This window comes from Caloenas nicobarica, chromosome 1 (assembly GCF_036013445.1).
Source record: "Caloenas nicobarica isolate bCalNic1 chromosome 1, bCalNic1.hap1, whole genome shotgun sequence".
Lineage (NCBI taxonomy): Eukaryota > Metazoa > Chordata > Aves > Columbiformes > Columbidae > Caloenas > Caloenas nicobarica.
The window spans coordinates 205,369,593-205,390,918 of record NC_088245.1 but is presented as its reverse complement, the minus strand read 5'-3'; positions in this window follow the sequence as shown (position 1 = coordinate 205,390,918).

Here is a 21,326-nt window from a genome sequence, read left to right as displayed (position 1 = left end):
TACCAAGAAGGAAAATAATAATAAACTTTTTGACCACAAATGAAGGAGCACCTTAAAGAGGAACGCGGAGAAAGTTTGTGTCACCTCAGTAATTGCCACTTATGGAAAAGCTCTTGGTGGGGCAAGGAGCTGCTGGGAAGCTTTCACCCAAGTGCTGTTCCTGTTGCTGCCATAACTGGATGTCATTGTGCTAGAGAACTGGCACGAAGCAAAAGATTCAAGAGGCAGATAATTATTCCCATGTTGATTTTCTGTGTTCAAAATTATGACTGTGCTAAAAACTCAGACAAAAAGTAAACATCTATAACAAACCTCCCAAGAGCCCCAGGCTGGCTTCCTGAAGGTGACAAACTGCATCCGGATCCCACACCCAGCTCTGCTGATCTGCTTGCAGAAATGACCGAATGCACTGGTAACTATACAAATACATCAGGAGTGTTACCAGCACATATCTTTCCACATAACTTCAGACTCTCTGCCCTTTGGAGCAAAAAGAAAAATCCTCAAATGCTATGACCATAGCATATCCTTTTAAGAGCATATATTTCTCTGAGATGCCAGTGACTGTTAACTAAACAGCAATTCATTGACTTAAGTTGACTTTTATCTGCAATGGACATAGAAATGTATGAGTGAAATTATGACTCACTTCTGGGGTTTGTGTGAAAAATTAATGAATTTGGGAAGCAGAGACTGACAGCTTTGTACCTTCTTTTACATGCATTCTCTGTGGCTTAGACTCTGTGGTAATCCTCAAAAATCCCATCTCAGAAGTCTGCAAAGATGTTTGTATGAATTGAAGTTATTTTCTTGAACAAATTATCAACTTCAGGAACTCTATAATCATGGCTGGTCCTTGTCATGGTTTGGAACAGGAAATTGGAGTACCCTATGCCTTGACAAGCTGAAGTCAAGAGTTACACAGGGAACATACATTATTCATAGAACATAAAATACACATTGCCAGTACAAGAGAAGGCTATTTTCTTTGACACAGTAAAATAAGGCAGCCTGAAAAACATGCAGCAGTCTGCCCCTTGGGTAGAGCCCCAAATGAAACAGCATTCCCAGCCTGTCAGAACCTGCGTTTCACGCGCCTGCTGCTGGAATGAACGGGGACATGGTTTTGGTAAAGACTTCAAGTTCATCAACCATAGTCCAATTTGTTTAGTTTTGTATTCGCGTTCTGTAATTACAGAAGTGAAAGCGATGGCAGCAGTATGGCATAAACCTTTTGTTCATGTAAATTTGTATGAAAAACTGCAGTATGAAAAATCAAAAAGTCCTTTGAAAATAAAACCGGAGAAAAATAGAATATTAGGTGAGAGCAAAGCTTTCAAACAACAGAATCAAGTTACATTTTAAATTAGATCTATTACTTAGGCATTCACATATATGTAGAAAAGTTTAAATCAAGATGTCCTTATCTGCAAATATACTTAAGTGTATTTCAGATTTTTGTCTAATATCGAGCTGAAGATCTCAATGCTGCACATCTAGAATATTGAAATTTGTACTGTGAGCCAATGAAAAAAGTTTGGATTCATCTGAACTAACTTCATTAAAAGTTAGGCATCTAGTTGAAATTAATCCTTTCGTTTACTTCTGTAGTCAAGGGGAAAAAAGGCATTGCCAGAGAACAGCTTATCTCTCCCATACTGTATATGCTGTCCCAAAATAGGCTCTTTGAATATGCCTCTGCATAGACTATGGCTGGATTTAGATGCCTAGCTCACATTAAATGCTGAATTTGTACAGACTGAAGCTAAATGAATTGAATCCCTTCCAAAGGCATGAGACTGAGAAATAAAAGGTATGGGAAGGTCCAGCCCCTGCTGCTTTGCTCGGTGAAGGTGGGCAAGTTATTTCATATATTCATGTTTCTTTTCCTCTTTCCATCCATCATTTATTTAAACTGTAATTAGCTAATACGACAGGGTCTCTTGCTCCTGACTGTTTTGTCTGGACACTGTTATAATAATTGTAATGTCTGGATAAGGCTGGACATCGAGAATACTGTGCTGCCTTAGACTTTTATATATGTAGTGCTTTGCGTATGGTGGTGATTTGCAACATATGCACTTGCCACACCAGTTTCTGTTTCTTCATTCTGGTGCAGCTTGTACTGATCAAAATTAAATATCTAAATATGTCTGTACAATTCATGAGGAAAGTCAGAAGGAGCTGCACATGTCCCATTCAGACAGAAACTAGATTTTAAAACCATGATATTTTTTCATAGGTCACAAATATTAAAAAAATATATATGTATATATATGGCAGTAGGCTTGCACAGCCTCGTACTAGTATTTTCAGCACTACTTTTATGCTAAGCCTTGCTCTTGAGCAACAACGGTTAATGGAAGTCCTGTGTCTCTGTTAGTGGAATTATATGAATAATGCAACATGGTATTCATTTGTTTTTTTTCATCCCACCATTCTTCCACTAAGCCAGCTGCCAGCTTTAACTGTCATTTCCAAGGACCTAAGGATCAGGTGGGATTATATACTCAGGCTTTTCTGATTAATAACGGTGTGAATCAATAAGGGGTAGGCCATTTAGCATAATATACCTATGAAATACTAAGTTCCCAAGTTTATAACAGCTCAATTTTTAGTTCCTATTTCTTATGCATCTTGATATAGATGTGCCTGTTAGAGTGGAATAAACTGTCACAGCTAGGGAGTAGATAGTTTTCTTGTATTATACTGAATGCTTTTTTCTTGCTTTGACAAAATACATATATCCTTCAGGAACTGGAAGCTTTTATATGCGTTATTCACAAGCTTTTTATTTTTGCAAGTATACTGGCAGATTTCTGAATGAAGTTATGAGGAGAGTGATTCATTAACATGGAATTAGGTGCTACACTGGTATTTTTTCAGTCGGTGCAATTTCTTTGGATCTTTTCAGCACCGTTTTTATACGTCTTGAGCTTCATAATTTAAGATTAAAAAGAAATCAGAAAGCAGCGACTTTAAAACAGGAAGCACTTCACCTCTCAGCAGGTTTTTGAGGAGTGGAAATCTGTCGTATTTTACATATCCCAGACTCACATCCTAGCTCTGTTCTGTCATCTAAATAGCTAAGAAGTGGAAAACTAAAGAAAGGTAAAACAGATCCACTGAAAGGACTTGGAGCACTTATAGGGAGCAATACATCCTGAATAAATACTTTGATGACTATCATGCTAGTTGCCCTGTCCTGCACAAAGCTGCCTGGTTTGGAGGTGGCAGCGACATGTCTCCAGCCTGCACAGCAAACACACTTGAAGTTTCTGCTGCAGAGGCAGACACAGCAAGCAAAGCTCCCTGCTGCCACGGTCCTCATCAAAGTCAGAGACGGATATCACTTCTTCCCAGAGTTTATATGATGCCTGAAGGCAAGAGAGCTGGAAGAAAGGCAGGTGCATTTGACAAGACCAAGAACTGGTCAGTTTTGCTGTGATTTCGTCTCTTTCCATCTCTTTCTTCCTGTTCTTGCTACTTCACCACTTAACATCTTTGTTCTCTGCGGCTCAGTGATTTAATGTGCCATCACTAATGGCAATTCGGCCCTTCAGATTTCAAAAGTTATACTACAATTCTACAACTGTACTTATGAAATGGGCAGGGGGAAAAAAAAAAAAAAAGCAAAGGTTACTAACTGGAGATCTTGTAAGAAATATTGTTCCTAATTGGAGACCGGCATTAATGAACTAACTGGGACAAAGAAAAAAAAAAAAAAAAGCAGTATTTGGAAGAGGCAGTTCAGTAATGAACTGTCAGGGCCTACTCTCTTCTCACCTAATTGAAATGTTGCTGCTTCTGCTGCCTTTTTTATTGAGTTGCCTTTGGCTTTCAAAATACTTCCCACAGACAGATTGACATGTGGATTTTATATTAACTTCTGGATTTGCTGCACTTCACTTTATAGTGTTGTTTAGGTGTTGAGTGTTTCTTTTTTTTTTTTTTTCCTTAAATAAAAGAACATTTTGACCTTATTAATAACAGTGAAAGCTCACGAATTTTCGAGTCTTTTTCAGGCCCACGCAGCCTGGCCCACACAAACCTATTCACATATGAGCACAGACTACACATAATCAGGGATGTGGTTGTTTTTTCCATCTAGAATGGTGGTGACACTAAGTGATGACATTAAGAGATGGATTAGCTTGTTTTGCCATCTTCAAGTATTTTGTTTGGTTTTCTCGTTATATGTTCTGAGTTTTCTGAGTGGCAATTTGAGGATTGCTGTTGTGTGTCTATAAAAATAACATTTTGATAGCAAAAGGAGAAACTGAAAAGACAGACTGACCCAAACTCCCTATATTAAACAGTGTTACTTACTGGCACTTGTGTTTCATCAATGAAAATTCTAATCAGATCACTTATGAGAAATAAAAAATAAATTTGGTTGCCTTGCCACAGGCTTGACAGGTGGTTCCTGTTAAGAGAAAACACTATTTTTTTCCTGTTTTTTTTCAATCCCCAGAGACGTTCTGCAAAGTGTTTGCCCTAAAACAACATGAAGCATGTTTTTATCTCCTAAGTTAACTAAATCACCATAGATCTACAAGACAGTTCACCAGGGAAGAGAAATGCCTGTGTAGGGCTGCGGCCTTTCTGCAGATCGCCCCTCACCCTTTGCTGCAGCTGCCCTATGGGCCCCAGGGAGAAGTTCTCTACAAAAAGGAAAGATTTGGAGCTTCCTTGCCTTTTGTAACAGACACACTACAAGTCTGTGAGAGGCTTCAGTCCTAGAAAAGCAAACAGAAGTTTTACCCCAGGTTTCGGTAGGACTAAGGTGTCCTCGCTTGCTTCGTGGTTGATTTTTCCTACACGTAGGCTGTGGGGACTTCACTCCCATATGCTGGGTTTGAGGTTTCTCCATCATCAGATCAGAAAACTGCTTTTGTGTGCCACCAGGCTGATGTTTCCTTCCAGTGCAAAACCTGGGACGAGGAAGGGGAGGAGAAGCGGCATCAGCCTGAGTGTCAGCCCAAGGTGAGGAGATGAGCTGTCCCAAAATTAATATTTTTTTGAATAAACGCCTTTTAACAAATATGGATACACTTTCATTGGAATGCAGAAAAAAAATTAACTGAAGGGAGGAAGGGGTTATTTACCCAAAATATTCAAATAAAATATTACCAGAAAAAGTCTGCCACATACAAAGTAAATATTAACAGTATAAGCAGCTCAGATTCCTTCCTGGAACTGTCTAAATGAAGCTGGTGGAATTAATACAAGGTAGAATCCATCCTGCATTAATTACCGTTGTATCAGATCCTCTTTATTAAGCCTTGGTATTCGTTATATTGCACAATAAGATTTTCTGTATATTTTATACATACTTATCACCACTTAACTACAAAGATAAGAATTACTAACACCACAGGTTTATTGTAGTTTAGTACCATTTCTGCTTGTATCATAATTATCTTTTATGTCTCATTAAGTTTTTATGTGATTTTAGGTATTCTCACAAATCCTTTACTTCATACATGTTAATTTGTTTTATTTGCATTTCTTTGTGATACCTTTACAGCTAACTACCAATTACTATAGAATCAGATATTAATTCCATCATAAACTATGATATGTATTGCATATAATTTAGAATAAATAATCAATTATGCACATTTAAATTACTGATTTGTCCTTCTATAATGTTGTCCAGAGACACATCGCAAAATGCCCTAAACATCCTGATGTAAGTAATTATTATCTGTCCCCATGTGAACACATAAACGGAGAGGTTCGGAGAGATAAAGTGACTTGCTCATAGATATTAATTTTAATGACCTAATTCAAAGCCCTATCAAGTCTACCCATTCCCTCCAATAGGATTTGAATCAGTCCCCAAAAGTCAGCAGGTAGCAGTCTCCCATATCCTGTATCTCTGTTAGGGCCAAGACTTCTAATTAACAATCCTGAAAATGATTCATTAGAACAAGAAGATTTTAATTTTATTTGTTGCAGGAAGAAGTAGACTATTAAATTCCAAGGTCAATTTGGTGTCCCAAAGGATCATGAGCTGCCCATGGCATGTAAAGAGATCACACTTGTAAAGTCTGACTGTTCAGTTGGGCTGCTGAGATTTTGCGTCATTTACTGTCCAGTAGTTCATAAATTCTTTCTATCACCAGTTACTGTGAATGAGTACTTTCTTCGGAAAATGACTCTGGGAGACTGAAAATCAGTTTTGTGGTCCATCATCCACTTCATCTGGGTGGTTTCATATCTGCAGTAGAAGATGTACTACCTGTATATAATAGATGAGGTGCAAGTGTACCATAAAATATCCCTCCTTTGTCTTTACTTGTTAATGATCATTATTAGCTGAAAATTGATGGATTTGAAACCAAAGCTCCATCCTTCAGGTCATCAGTAATGACATAACTAATAGCATTTGGTGACCCTTTAGTACTTTTCAATGAACTACATCAGGCTGAACCCATGTCAGAGTAATCATTCAGTAACAAAAGGGCATGATGAAGCAATTTTTCCTTGCTAAGGTGAAAAAAAGTCAGGAGGCTTAACCAATCCCTTGGGATTCCTGAGCAGAAAAGGAGATTCTCTATTTTAAAAACACTTGGTACACAGGTGACAGAAAAGGATATTTTCGTGTCTTCCTAGAAAAACACAGGCCAAACACCCCTGCAGAGCCACAGAGTCAGGAGTGCTCCAGCAAACCTGGGACAAATGAGCATCCTCACTCAGGAGCCACGGGAAAGCTTTGGTAATGCTGTGCCTTTCTGCAAAACCTGCAATTCCCTGCACAAAAAAAGCTAAGCTTGTTTTGCAAATACTGTCAAGACTTTTGACAATATTAGCATTTATTCTGTTCAGGATGTGCAGATCTTTCTCACTTCTTTTTTTTTTTCTTTAGTGCAGAAGAAGTGTCAAAGCTAGATATGTCTCTCTCCAGCATGCCCACCCAAGGATTATGATAGAAATTTTTTTTGAGAGATTTAGCTCAAACTGTCATCTCCAGTTTATTTTTTTCAGAAGCATATATGCAGCTGCATTTCAATCCAATCACAGTAAACATTATTCCACAAACATCATGATCCCTACTCTGTTTACAGTGTCTAACTTGTGAATAGCAATCCTAAATCCATCAGTAACTATGTGTCGCCTTTCCTAAATAGGCTTTCTGCAAAATCCTAGGAATGTAATAAGCCCTCAGCAACTGAATGACTTTATTGCTGACTACTTCACATGCCATTAAAAATTATTTGAGACAGAGGATAACGCTGAAACAGAGCAGAGCACAGGAATATAAGAACTTCTGAGGCAACATAGACTGCTGTAGACCTGTTCAAGATCTGTTGTATCACCACAGTGGAGTTACTTGACCCCTTTTTCTGTTTATCACTCATTGCCTGGTTTATCTGTCAGGCCTTGTTCACCCTCCAAGTGAAGAATGGTTTCTGCCACAAAAACATGCAGGCAGAGCCCAGCACAAAGGGGTCCTGGCTGACACTGAAGAACCATGCTTTTATAATTGATCCTCTGTCTAGTTTTGATATGCAGGTTGAAATAACTGTACACTATATCAACATTTCAAGGAGCAAAGTCCAGGATCATCAATAATTAATTTAATTTGGGCAGTTTAACAATGTAAAAGCTGCTCGTTATTATCTCCCAGCCTATCCTTCACAGCAGAGTTACTGAAGTAGGAGCGTACTCATGTATTTCAGCACAAAGTGTGCCAAGGCTGAGACTAAGCACACTTTCACCTGTAGGTAATTTAAGCTGTTGGAGTTCATACTGAAGCAGCAGAGATTCACGCATGCATCTTGTTCTGCTGTGCATGCCAGAAAGGAGAGAATAAAAGGGAGAGAAAATTGGTTTGCCTGATGCTATTACAACCTGAGTATCTCATCTGTGGGGATTTGGGGGTATTCTCTGCATCTGTCTGAGATGTGGGGCACACAAGTCCAGAATGCCCAGCACATGCCTGGAAGGGAAGGAGAGGACAGTGATGCCCTGAGCCCAGCACCCCTGAAGGCACTGCACATGCCTGCGGTACTCAGAGCATGCATGTTGCCATGGCACGCTGCAGTCAGCAGTCTCCACCACCATCACACTCACTGTGCATGTGTCACCCTGAAATGTGTGCAGCAGTATTACTGCTCAGGAATGCAGGAGGCAAATAAGGCAGTCCGTAAGTCCCCCACACACTGCAGGGTTGCTCCAAGCTGCTTTGGGGCTCTCTCCAGCAAACTCCGTTGCACATTGTTATCTGCACATCTCTAAAACTCTTTGATTTATCTCACGCTCAACTCACGAGCAGCAAATTTTTCCGCTTTTCTATCTGTAGCCTGTCTGACTTCCTCAACAGAGGTGGTGTCGGTGTGGTTTGTGCATGTTTCTTATCTAGGTGCAGGCTGCTTGGCCAAACCATGTTTCTGGACATGTACTTCAGTTTGTTTTCACGACAGATTGAGCAATGACTTTGGCATATGTCAGACCACGTAGTCATGGCTGAGCTAGTCTCTTTTTCCTCATAGAGTAAGAGCATGCATATGAGAACACTGGTTGCAATTACTGCAAGACACCAACCAAGACTTTTGAACAAAAATCTTCCCATTTATATCCATATACCTTTTCATGTTTGAATTTTTTTCCCATGTCAGTTTCATCCATTTTTTTAAAAATTATCTGCTTCCAGGAGAGAATAACCCAACTGGATGTCAAAAAAAACCCCATTTTTGACAGAAAATTTTCAGTGAGTTACAGTACCTAATTAACATTTAGAAAGTATTTTGAAGATGGAAATGATTGCAGCAATGCTAAGTATGGTAGCAGTTATCCACTTCTAGTCAGTAGCAATTATTATGTATCAGCATTTTTAAATGACATATCATCCCCACACTTCTCCCATTGACAGATAGACATGTACATATTGACAGTAGCACAAATAACTCATATCTCATTCTTCAGTCTTTACATTAGTGGCACATGAAGAAGAGGGAAATATGCAAAAATTGACTTTTAGAGAATTATGGAAAGAAGTCTACATCACAGCATAGATATAATTAAAGTGGTATTTGAAAATCTTCAGTCATGCACACTTTGCCTCTTTCTCTCTCTGTTGGTTCTCTTTTACAGTTATTTATTGTATTGATCGGATGATTCTGTGATATACAAAACAGAGTGGAAATCTACTGTTCAACACAGATTTATGTAACATGCCCACTACATGTTCCTTGGATGCTTGGTGGACCTTCAGAGACTAATTTTCAGCATTTTGATTGTTTGAGAATAATGTCAAGAGTCACCTGTACAGCAATTTCCTTTCTGTCAAACCTCTTTTATTCTTAATTAAATGTTGCACTGCAATGTGTTTGGATCTATTCACTGACATGTATAAAGAAAAGAATAAAGTGTATTCAGAGAACAGTTTGCCCAGAATAGATCCCATCACTGATAAAGTTTTCTTATTTCCTGTAATTTATTGCTACATGTGACTGTAGTTATAGCATCAAGTGGTGAGACTTCATCAGGTCCCTTAAGGTCAGTCTAAGCTTGTGCTCAGACAGAGATATCCAATACCAACTGAGATATCCAGGGAAAGCTTAGGTTCATTTTTCAAAATCTGAGTCAAAACACATTTCACATGGATCCCCTTGACACTAGCAAAGGTGCCCAACTTACTTCAGCCTACAGGATGCAACTTTTTTGACCTTAGTCACTTTGGTTGTCATCCATGCCAGTCCAGCCAATTTAATTAACCCTTTCCAGGAAAGAGGAAGGAACTCCCATCCACAACCACCCTCCACAAGTCCTCCTTCACTCTTTTCTTGCTTGCTGCTGCTCTGTCCTCCTTACATCCCTCTCTTGCATCAAGTTTAGTGCCTAAGAAACATCATTAACTCAACTCACAATAGTGATCTATCTCTTTTGTCTCTATATTAATGACTTAAATCAACACATCTGTTGTGCACTAGAGTTGGCACAATGCAAGTGGTGGGGACTTACAGCCAGAAGTAAAGAGGAAAGGTGGAGATAGCAAGATGGAGAGGGCACTCCTTTATTCTGCCACAGTGACCTTCTATCCAAGTCTACCACATTCCACACCAATGCACCAAGTTTCATCTCAACTGCAGCCAGCTAGAAGCTTAGGATCAGTTTTAGCCTATTTCCTCCCCTCTGTTATCAGAGGAAAGAGAATGGTAGCTGTGCAGAATTATCGACCTTGTTTCATCCCTCTCCACTGAGTGCACAGAGGACCTTGATGGTAGACTTAAGTTAGATTGCTAAAGAGCAATTTAAGTGTCTAAACAAGTGTGTCTAAGAGTCAGATGAGACACTCCAGAGTATCATATACATCAGCCTGATACAGACAATTTGGATACCCGAGAGCATCCATAATGGTACTGATTCCTAAATATAGGCACCTACATCACTCTCCCGACATCTCCCTTTTCGAAGAGTAGTTACTTTAAAAATAAAGGGAATGAGTCTTCAGTTCCCCCTACTTTCACACTAGTGTCACCCTGTGGACCAAAGAGAATTGTAAATATAAAAAGAAATTAAATCTGAGCACACTTTCCATCTTTGTTCCAGGAGCCTAGTCTAGGACCATCAGTCAAAGCGAGTAGCTGATCAGGACACTGCACATTCTTCCTCTTCTGTCTGCAGAAACAAATACTTGGCATTTTGTTTTTATTTTTTTTAATCCCTATTGAAAGGTATTCACCTAGACTAAAGACTGCCCACTCTAGAAAATCTGCCTATGGAAGTTAAGTCATGGCCATGTTGCTGAATCTGGTCAGTAATCTACATAAGCTATATTTGCATTTTCCCCAGTGGCTCCCATGGCTTTGGTATCTAAGTTTCTCACCATACATTCAGCCTCTCACATCTCAGTGTTCAAAATGTTTCAGAGTCTATAGCGCTCATGTACTTGCACTTTAATATGTGACCATTTAACTGTATATACTTTAGCATGTCTCCACACTCTGCCCAGAATTTCTGGCTAAGATATTCAGCCTTTGCAAACACACTGCCCGGTGCCATAGCCTCTCTCTGAAGGTAAAACCTCCAGCATCGTAAAGCCACACTAACACAACACCAAACACAAAAATCAGGGGCATTTTTTAGGAAATATGCCTTTGGCCAAAACAGCACAGTCCCTTCATACCATGACCATAGAGAATTCAGGTCAAAACCACCAAATAGGTTTGAGTGGGGAAAAACAGAACAAAAACAACAAAGAAGGAAAACAATTTGGGTAGAGAAGCTTTTACCCCAATGCACATGATACTTGTTCCAAGTACAGAAGTCCAAGTCCAATTCTTGTTCTAAAGAAGGTTTGAACACTTCTCCCAAATTGCAAAACAGATTCATAAACACTGGGTTCAAGAATAGTTTTGAGAGTAGCTAATGCTACCTGACTTTAAACACTGTGCTCAGATATTAATTCAGGTAGATATTGATTTTCCACGCAAAGTATGTCCTAAAAAACTATAGCTCTGTTATTTGTATCAGTCAGGCTAGACCTTCAGCTTCCACAACTTGGGGTTTTATCTTAACACCCAGGCTAGTGAGGCATTCCTTCTCTCGTCCTGTTCTTTTCTTTTATTGTAGTGTGTTACTGTCACTCTCAGAATAACTCTTGCTAAACTTCTGAATATTTTTATCTTTGCAGTATCTCTTGCTTGTAGACACCGCCTGTATAAATATTTCTACTCTGTCCTCTGCAGTCTCCCAAGAGTTTCAACTAGATTAAATTGGATAGAAACCACCACAACCCAAGATTACACCTGGCAATTGGGAAATTCAGAAGGAATTCCATCACTTTACAAATTTGTGCAAGTAGGAACTGGTATCAAAGTGACAAATATCTGCAATTTCTGGGACTATGAGATGTTGGGTGATCATTTAGTATGAGTGTTTAAATAACTTTTCAACTGCCTCTGCAGAAACAGCTACCTGAACTTTTCATTCCCAAGCAGACGTCTGTCAAGAAGCTGAGAACTTAAAAAGGCACCATGTCCATGAGGTCATGGCACATATACCAAAATGATCATAGAATCATAGAATAGTTTAGGTTGGAAAGAACCTCTGCTTGGAATTGGGTCCAGTTTGATCAGGTTTATCAGGAACTCATGCAGATGAGCTCTAAAGCATCTCCAGGAATGGAGATTTAACAGCCTCTCTGGGAAACCTCTTTTAGCATATTTCCTTACATATAATCAGAATTTCCCATATTCCACTTTGTGTCTGCTGACCCTTGTCCTAAGCACCTCTGTATGTGTGCACCTTTGAAAAGAGTTTTGCACCATTTTCTCCACAGCCTCCCACTAGGCAGCTGTGGACAGCAACAAGATCTCCCTTTGCCTCAAAGCTGAAAAAGCCCAGTTTTCTCAGCAACTCCTTTGACATCCCATGCTCCAGCCCCATGACCTCTTTAGGATCTTCTGCTGGGTTTGCTCCAGAATTTCCATGTCTTCCTTGTCTGAGGAGCCCAAACCTGGACACAGCACTCCAGATGTTGTCTCATCCATGCTGAGAGTAAGGGAAGGTTTGCTGTCCTCACACTCTTGCTAATGTCTCTCAGGCATATAATACAAAGCTGCAGCTTTGCCTATGTGATCCAGAAAGATTCTGGAGTGTTCTTAATGTGACACTAAATGTGAAACCACAGCAGAAATATTCCAGTCTTAGCAAGATGGAAGATTTTCCTTAATCAGAAATAAATTTCCTCTTCCCAAACAGATTGCATTTGAAGAAGGAGATTTAGCTGGATATTTCTTTCTACATGTCTCCTTGTTTCTCAACCTGAAATGGTGGACTTCATGGAGGAATCTGTCAAACAAGAGTTGCAGTCTATTTCATGTAGAAAATCAGATAATTTTAAGGGATCCTTTCGACCCTAAATTTAGCTTCTTGCTTCCAGCTGCTACCGGGTTTCTTCAGGCATAAACTGCACTTGTTTCCTATGTGTAGCAGGACCCATTCAGCAATATTCAGAGAAATAATTTTTAGAGTGAATACAGCTAGTTTTAGCAATACTTACAACACAAGACTACTTAGGTGCTGTAAAAGTACAGCTTGATACGCCCATGAGGAGGGCACTGAGTATGATTCTTCAAAGCAGTTCATAAACATGAAACGGTTCCCAGCACAGGTTCACAAGGACTATCAATTTTGTTCCTGTGGACAAGCTGTTCATTGAGCATCCATGTCACTTCAGACAGCAAGGAAACAGAATCTCTCTCTCCTTTACCACCAAGACATTACAAGAGGCAAGTTAGGAAAGGCTCTTCTTCACTGAGAGATCTGGAAAATGAAAGCAGCAAAGTAAAGAAATCAGGTCACTGCAGATGACTCTGTACCAAGTAGGCTCTTGTGGTAAACATGGCTCAATGACACATCCTCTTTAGAGTTTTTCTCTGTAAAATCATAATGAAGTGCCACATTCACCCATGCAGAACAAGCTGGTCATGCTCCCATCGGGTTAAGTAGCCTGAGAATACCTACAATCTCACAAGGATATTTATTCTTCTTCAAAGAATTTGCATTCACTGCAAACTGCACAGCTTTGTGTTATTGTTCTTTCTGCTGGCCCCTTTTCAGATACTTAATTGCTTCCTGGCGGTTTTGTAAGCATTTGTTTTGTTTTATCATATTGCTACATTACACATAAAGGATAAAGGATGAAGTGATGCTCTAGACATCTCTAACAGTCATCTCAGCAAGTGCTCTCCTCTCTCTTAATGCTGATTTAAGACAGGACTCATTCCAAGACAGGCCAGGGCTGCACAATGTTATCTATGATGCAAAAGTGGTTCAAGTGGAGAGACTAAGTCAAGGACCAAATTGGAATACCTTCCAGACTCATCCTTATTCATTTAGAAAAGGAACTCCAAGAAGTCCTCAGTAGTATTTTCAGGTTGTTTTTTAGTGAATTGAGCGAATAACTTACTAGGGGCAGAATGTTGCACTTCTACCTTTGCTATCTCTGCTCTACAGGAGTTTGACCACTGTGGTTGCCAGTCATTTATCTTATCCTGTTCGTGTCCTCACTTCTTTAAAGTAATATAAGCAGCCTTTTAAGAATATACTGACATAACCACAATTACAGAAATTTTCAAAACTAAGCTCATTGTAAAGATGTTCCTCTATCTCCAGTTAAAAATCCACAAGTTTTTTAATTGACATTTTTCACAGTGTTCTTAATGCTACAAGTATGTCTATAGTAAGAAAAAATTGACAGAAGTATAATTTATCAGGCAGCAAGCTAAATTGTGAATGAAAGGTTGCATGACTTCTTGTACCCACACCAGGACAATAAACATAAACATCCATCAATGTAGGGTCTTAAACAGAGTAATACGACTTGAAAATACAATCCTGTTTTATTAGGCAGAAAGCCTGAATAATGACAGCTGCTGGTGGTATCTACCACAGCACAGCAGTGGAGGTCAAAAGGGGCACTGAGATACTGTCTACTACAAAGCTCAAGAGGTTTTTCTGTTGTCAGCCCCTTCCCCTTCTCCTAACCATTGGGTAGAGCTCAGCCAGGAGTTCATTCATGACCTTTGCACATCTCTGTACAGCCCTGGGTATGAACAGTCAAAACCATTGCCATGAGGTGAGCTGACAGAACAAGAGACATACTGGGTCACACTGAGGTCCCAACTAGCCCTACATCCTGTCTCCAACAGTGACAGAGCAGATGCCTGTGAAAGAGTTAAAAGTCAGGAAAATTATCATCACGACTTCCAAGAATATTCTTCTAGTACTCGACAGTCTGTAATACAGGAAGCCCCTGAGCCAAAACTAGTGTCTTTATAATAGCTTTGAATATGTTTGTTTTTTACGTGAATTTATCCATGCAATCCATCGAAACATTTAGCATTTATGTAAATGTCTAGCTTTTGCAACAGCTTTTGGCAATACATTATACACCTTAACTTGTGTGACTATAACCACCTCCTTTTATTTGTTTTCAAGATATTAAATGGAAGTCTCATTTGATAATCTTACTTCATGTGTTGGAAAAAGGCAGGAGGACCACCTCTAAGACCACTGCCACAGCCAGCCAAGGGAGGGAATACTTTTAGTCCAATGACTGGATGGTTGTTAAAGGAGATGGGCGGGGAAATCTTCACAGTGAAGGTAAATAGCTATTCTGGCTTATCCTTGCACTTCAAAGCACTAATGGAGTGACATCTAAGGTGTGACGTCAACAACTGCAAGATATATCGAATCAACTCTATTACTACAAATTATTAGAGTTCAAATATTCAGAGCTACTGATAAGCAAGATTTCATCATATTTTATACTTCTTTGTGTCGAAGTTCAGGCTCTTGAGGTATTTTTCAGATAATGATGATACTCAGACGGAAATTTTTTTCTGGCTTTGTTTTGTTGTTTTTTGGGGGTTTGTTTGTTTTTTTTTTCCTAGACTCCTAGGTGCTATACAAACCAAATTTCTACCCATTCTGAGACTTAAGCCTGTCCATCATGGACAGACCACCTTCAGCTAGCCGCCTCCTTTTTATGATCTTCTGAACTGACTCAATCCACTTTATGTTTCTTTATGTCAATGTCAGCTTTTCATCCATTCCTTGTTTTCCAGCTTATTTCGCAAGTGGTTTCTGAGGAATATAATGACATCTCCATAACATTACTTCCAAATATTTCTCTGAAGTGCACGTGTAACTTATGATGTGCTGCAAAATTTTCTACCTACATTTCTGCACACTCACTGATGGACCTTCACCGTCTCTTTTCTAATCAAGATCCATCAAGTGGAAAAGGGTACAAATGTAGTTCTAATTCCATCTGTAAGTATATATATTCTATTGATCTAAAATTGAACATTTTGTTTCTGTTTATTCACCAAACAATACAGTGAATGAACACCAGGCATGAGACAAAATTCAGACCTGGGAAATGTTGATCCAGAAGGATTATTGATAGTAAGTAACATGAAAAATATTATAATGTTCTTGAAAGAATCCATAGCAGAAGAACCTCTGGATGACCATGTGTGTTACAGGCCACGCAGCTCAGAAGTGATATGGCAGAAATAGAAAAGTTTCAGAGCAGAACAATAAGCTCAAGCCTAAAGACTGAGTTTAAGAGAGATTCACAATTTTTTTTTTCCCCGCGTGAATGGGAGATAACACAATGAAAATAGTGAAAAATAGAAAGAGAAAGGTAAGAAAAAGCCATGCAAATTAACTGCTGAAAATTCAAAAGCCAAGCACAAAAATACACGTCTAATACATGCCTTTTGATTACCTCATTGCCACAAGAAGCTCTTGTGGATATAAATTAATACAACCTTAAAAGCAGTTGATATTTTATCTATACCAATATCAAACAACAAAACTATCAAATTATAATCATTAACATGAACCAAAACTTTGGAAATCTATTCGTTCTTGTATTGCAGAGCAAAGAGAAAATTTAACATTTAGAAATCAGGAAGGCAAACTGACATGTATTTGCTGAATGGTTCTTTCTTTTAAGTTTCTGGTGGCAGGCACACTTAGAGACATTGTAGAAGTGCAAAATGTCACACTGGAGAGTGCTTAGGTTCTAATTTGCAGCCTTGTACTTATCTTTGTTTATTTGTTCATATGCCAGGAAGCCAGATACACCTATAAAATTTCTAATGCCTCTACATTCTTGCAGGTCAGAGACATACTGTGAAAATGTTTTTATGGTGAATACTTCTGCCCTATATTCCAAAATCTGCTATGCCAAATATGCCTTTTCAATTGACAACAATGAATGGACTAGATCCTCTGTGGATATGAACCAATGTAGCTTCATTGATTTCATTTTACTTGACTGATTCATGCCAGCTGAGAACCTGGCTCAAGACTTTAATTGGCTCTAAACAGCAAGGAAAAATGAAAAACCAAAATGAATCAAACTAACACAAATATATACAGTCCTTATTTAATACACAAAACCCTATACTCTTTCATCAGCACATCTCTGCACCACCCAGTTCAATGTCTTTTTGATGTTTTACTTCAGTCAATTAGGGAATGCAGATATACAATACCCAAATAGAGTTAAATTTCTGGAAAGCAGCGGGAGACAAAAGAAAAGAGGGAATTTTCTGTCCCCAAAAATGCTACGTCTGTAATTGACTTGAATTTCATAATCCTTTCTACTTAAACTCTCACACACAGAAGTCTGTAAAACTGCCTTTTAATAAAATTCCATATGAGACCACTTTTCATGGCCATGACATATTTAAGCTCAAATAAGCAACCCTGATTTCGTTTGTGCTTGTTGTTAAGCACTTCTTCGTGGAAAGTGGGATAGAGTCCCGCGTACACAGGTGCTGAGTTTTGCAGCCCAAGGTAAGATTAGAATCCAGCTAAACCAGGCGTTGAACAAAACACAAAGAGAAGACATGAGGGACTGTGGAGTGAAACACACAAGAAAAGAAAGAGCAGCGCCCATCTGTACAAAATCCACGAGCACACAGAAGCTGCAAGCCTGGCTCAAAGCTCTCATTGAAGACTCCCTTGCACTGTGACTTGGCTGGTGTCACCAGGAGAGGCTCCAGTGGAGCTTAGAGCAGCACTCCAAGTCAAAAGCCTTCTCTCCAGGCAGAGTTTAAAAGGAGAAGAAGTAGTACAAGGGAGTAGAGACATGACGATAACAGTTGGAGACCCAAGTCTCTCATTTTATGGATGTGGATTAAAGAGGGAGACTGAGGACTGCCATCCCCTACACATACACAGTCCTGCCACTAGGAAAGAATATGGTTCTAAAAACCCATCACTTGACACACTGTGGCCATGTGACAGCTCTTGTTCTCCATTTGCACTGGGGCCATGTAAGGATTTTTGTATGTTGTTTTCAAAACATTTATTTTGCAATTTTCATCTTTCTAAATACAACATATGGTGCCTTTCCAGGAGCTCAGGTCCCTATCAGATATTTATTTTAGGGATTTCACTAGAAAAACACAGATGTGGGAGAGTCATCCAGGCAAAACATTTACTTTTTCCAAGAAGATGCTTCCCCTGTAAGCCAATCGAAGCTATTGAAGTTTGAAAAGATGGTGTCATCCCAATAAACAGGTGTCATCACAGCAGGTTCGTCTTCTGTTTAATATAACCTCCAAACCTCTCTCTGCATAAGATGAAAACTCATTTAAGAACAGTCACAAGCCCCAGCAGTTAATCATAACATTTATTTAAGATAATTAAAATAGAGGTTGTTTTCTACAGAGTAAAAAGAACAAAGCACTTATCAAATCTATCACATTTCTGAAATTTACTCTGTGTTCACAAAACTCTGACCAATGAAGTGACATTTTGCGGTGAATACAAAAGGGAGAGGAAGTTATCAATACTGATACTTCGCTTCCATACACCTCAGTGGGCCAATTTTTCTATTGCTGTAAATTGGCTTTGCAACAGCTGTGATTTCAGCTTCTTACTTGATGTTTCATTTAAATTGGCTGCTGGAGCTTTAACATATTTAACTCATGTTTTTAATGGACTTAATGTGAGCCAGACACTTTTCTCAGCTGATATTGGTGAATGGAGCAAAACCTGGTGCAAAACTGAGTCAGAAAAGGTGGCAGCTTCTGCTGTTTTCTTCCCTTTCACCAGTATTTCAGCTTCTTTCGATGACTCCAAGAGAGCTGTTCCTGGGTCGTTAACCAACAGCTACACTAAATGGTCAATAAAGCCAAGCACACATGAGCTGATGTGGACCTGGCCCTGTGTTCTCAGTACTTGGGAACTGCAGGATTTTTCACAGCCTATGACATAGGCCAGGCGTGATGTGACCATGAATAACAAGCCAATGTTCAACTTCTCCAACCATCTTCTCTTCAGGAGGCAAAAATTCAAGAAACATGTGAAGCATTGTACTGATATCAAAATTAAGCTCCAATATTCATTCAAACGTATTATTCTGAGTTCTAGCCAGGTCACTTCTTCCTTCATGACTGTAGAGCAATCTCACTTACTAATCCTGAAATTTCATAAATTCTATCTTAAAGAACACCAGATGTGCCTGACTGTTTTCAGGCTCAGTTAGGAATACATTTACTTGATTTACTTCAGTTTATTGTCTTTGTGTTTTATACCCATTATCTTGTCTGGAGAATATCTAGGATCATTATCTTATAGAGTACATTTTAATAATATCGGGAAAAAATTTCCCGTCCTCAGTCATAAAACTCTGGTGTGTAACAAGAAGTAAGTGTACAATATATATAAATGGTTTCATCATCTGAAGGAGAACAGTAGAGGTCTTTTGGATAACTGCTAGTCTCTCTGGAAGAAAGCAAATGTGGCACCTATTCAGATATCAGAAACTGATGTTAATCTGCTGATTTAATGGAAAGTATTCAGTCTGTGTTGGACCCATCAAAGTTTAGAAAAATAAGTTCAATACTCAGGACTGGAAGGGGACTTCTAAATTATTATGTCCAGTCCTCTGCAACTGCAGATACCATGGGTAGCACCTGAACCAGCGTCAAAGTGATCTCAAGTTATAAATACTCAAAGCCTTTAAAATGTCAGAGGCATCCCTGTTCACACCACACTATACTTCTTACTAAACTTCCACTTCCGCGTGGTTTATAAAGGGTTAATAAATGATAAGGAGAGATTTAAAGAAATGGGTAAAGAATGGATGTACATTTTATGCAGTTCAATGGCTTGATTGATTAGCTCTCATAAAACTCAGTATTGTCATCTATTGATGTGCTTATAACCAAGACATGACCCAAATCTATGAAACATTTACAGTCACTATCAATCATTTATTAACCCCTGACATATGTTTTATTAATAGAATCTTAATATAAAGCCAAGTTAACATCCTATAAAATTCTTTGGGAGAGGCTGATCTCAATCAAATGTTATGGAATAAGTCAGAAATAGTCATCTCCTACATTGCATACGACCACTTCTAAAGGAATACTGAGATTCCTTAATTATTTCTACCTTCTTAAAATATTAGGTGATTAATGAAGATGCAGGCACTGAATTTCTATGATAATATTTAATAAAAATCTATTGTGATGCTCTCCATGTTATTTTCAGGAAAGTAAAAGCCCTATTTTTTTTTTTAATCTTCAGTTTACATCAATGAAACTTTCAGAAGCAAGCTACACGATTTAAGGTCTTAGATACTGAAATGAAAGGAAAATGAGGATCTGTAGGCCCTCTCTGGACTATATCTAAGACTCTTCATCCTAAGCTGATGAGCTCTACAAAGCACTTTTGAGATCCAAGTACTATTGAAAATAGCACCGCACACAGAAGGACTAGCACTTGTAACTGGTGAATAAAATTCATATTTCACACAGAATTACAGTTCCCCTTACCACGGAATTACAGGATCATGGAGGTAGGAGGGAACCTCAGGAGATCTAGTCCAAGACCCTGACCAAAGCAGGGCCAGCAGGAGCAAGTTGCCCAGGACTGTGTCCAGTTGGGTACTGAATATCTCCAAGGAAGGAGACTATCCAATCTCTTTGGTCAAGCTGTTTCACTGCTCAGTCACCTTCAGAGTGAAAAAGCTTTTTTCTTATATTTGAATGGAAATTCTGTATTTCAGTTTGTGCCCGTTGCTTCTTGCCCTCTCACTGGGCACCACTGAACAGACCCAGGCTCTGTCCTCTTTGCACCCTCCCTTGAGGTATTTATAGACATTGATAAGAATCCCCTGAGTCTTCTCCAGGCTAAATAGTGCCAGCTCTTTCAGACTCTCCTTGTATGGCAGATGATCCAAGTCTTTAGTTATTTTAGCGGTCCTTTGCTGGACACATATGTCCATGTCTTTCTTGCAACTGGCAGCCCAGGACTTGACGCAGCATTCCAGATGTGTCTCACCAGCACGAAGCAGAGGTGAAGGATCACGTCCCTCACCCTGCTGGCAATGCTCATTTTTTTCTGCAAGTGACCACAGCTGTTGTTACAGTTTTACCTGCTGCCTTTATGCCAAAGATGAGCAGATTTACCTGTCTAGACTATACTTATTTACTTCCTTCCCTCTGCGCTCTCCGCTTTTCACTACTCCTTCCTTTTATGTATTTTATGATCCACCTACACGAAGGACAACGCCAATGTCTGCTTCCTAATACCAAATGTCCCTGAGCAGCTTTCTCAGTCAGACCTGCCATGTCCCCACTTCACACATGAAACAGACACATCTCACCCAAGTTTCATGCTCTCTTGCTGACCATCCATGGTGCTCACACTTCAACCCTTGCACCACTGTCTCTGGAGCCAGACCAGACTCTTCCTCACATGATACAGCTGAGCAGTCAGACCCGATGCCTTTGCCTCTGGAGTAAAAGAAGCTCAGGTGCATCCCAGCCCCC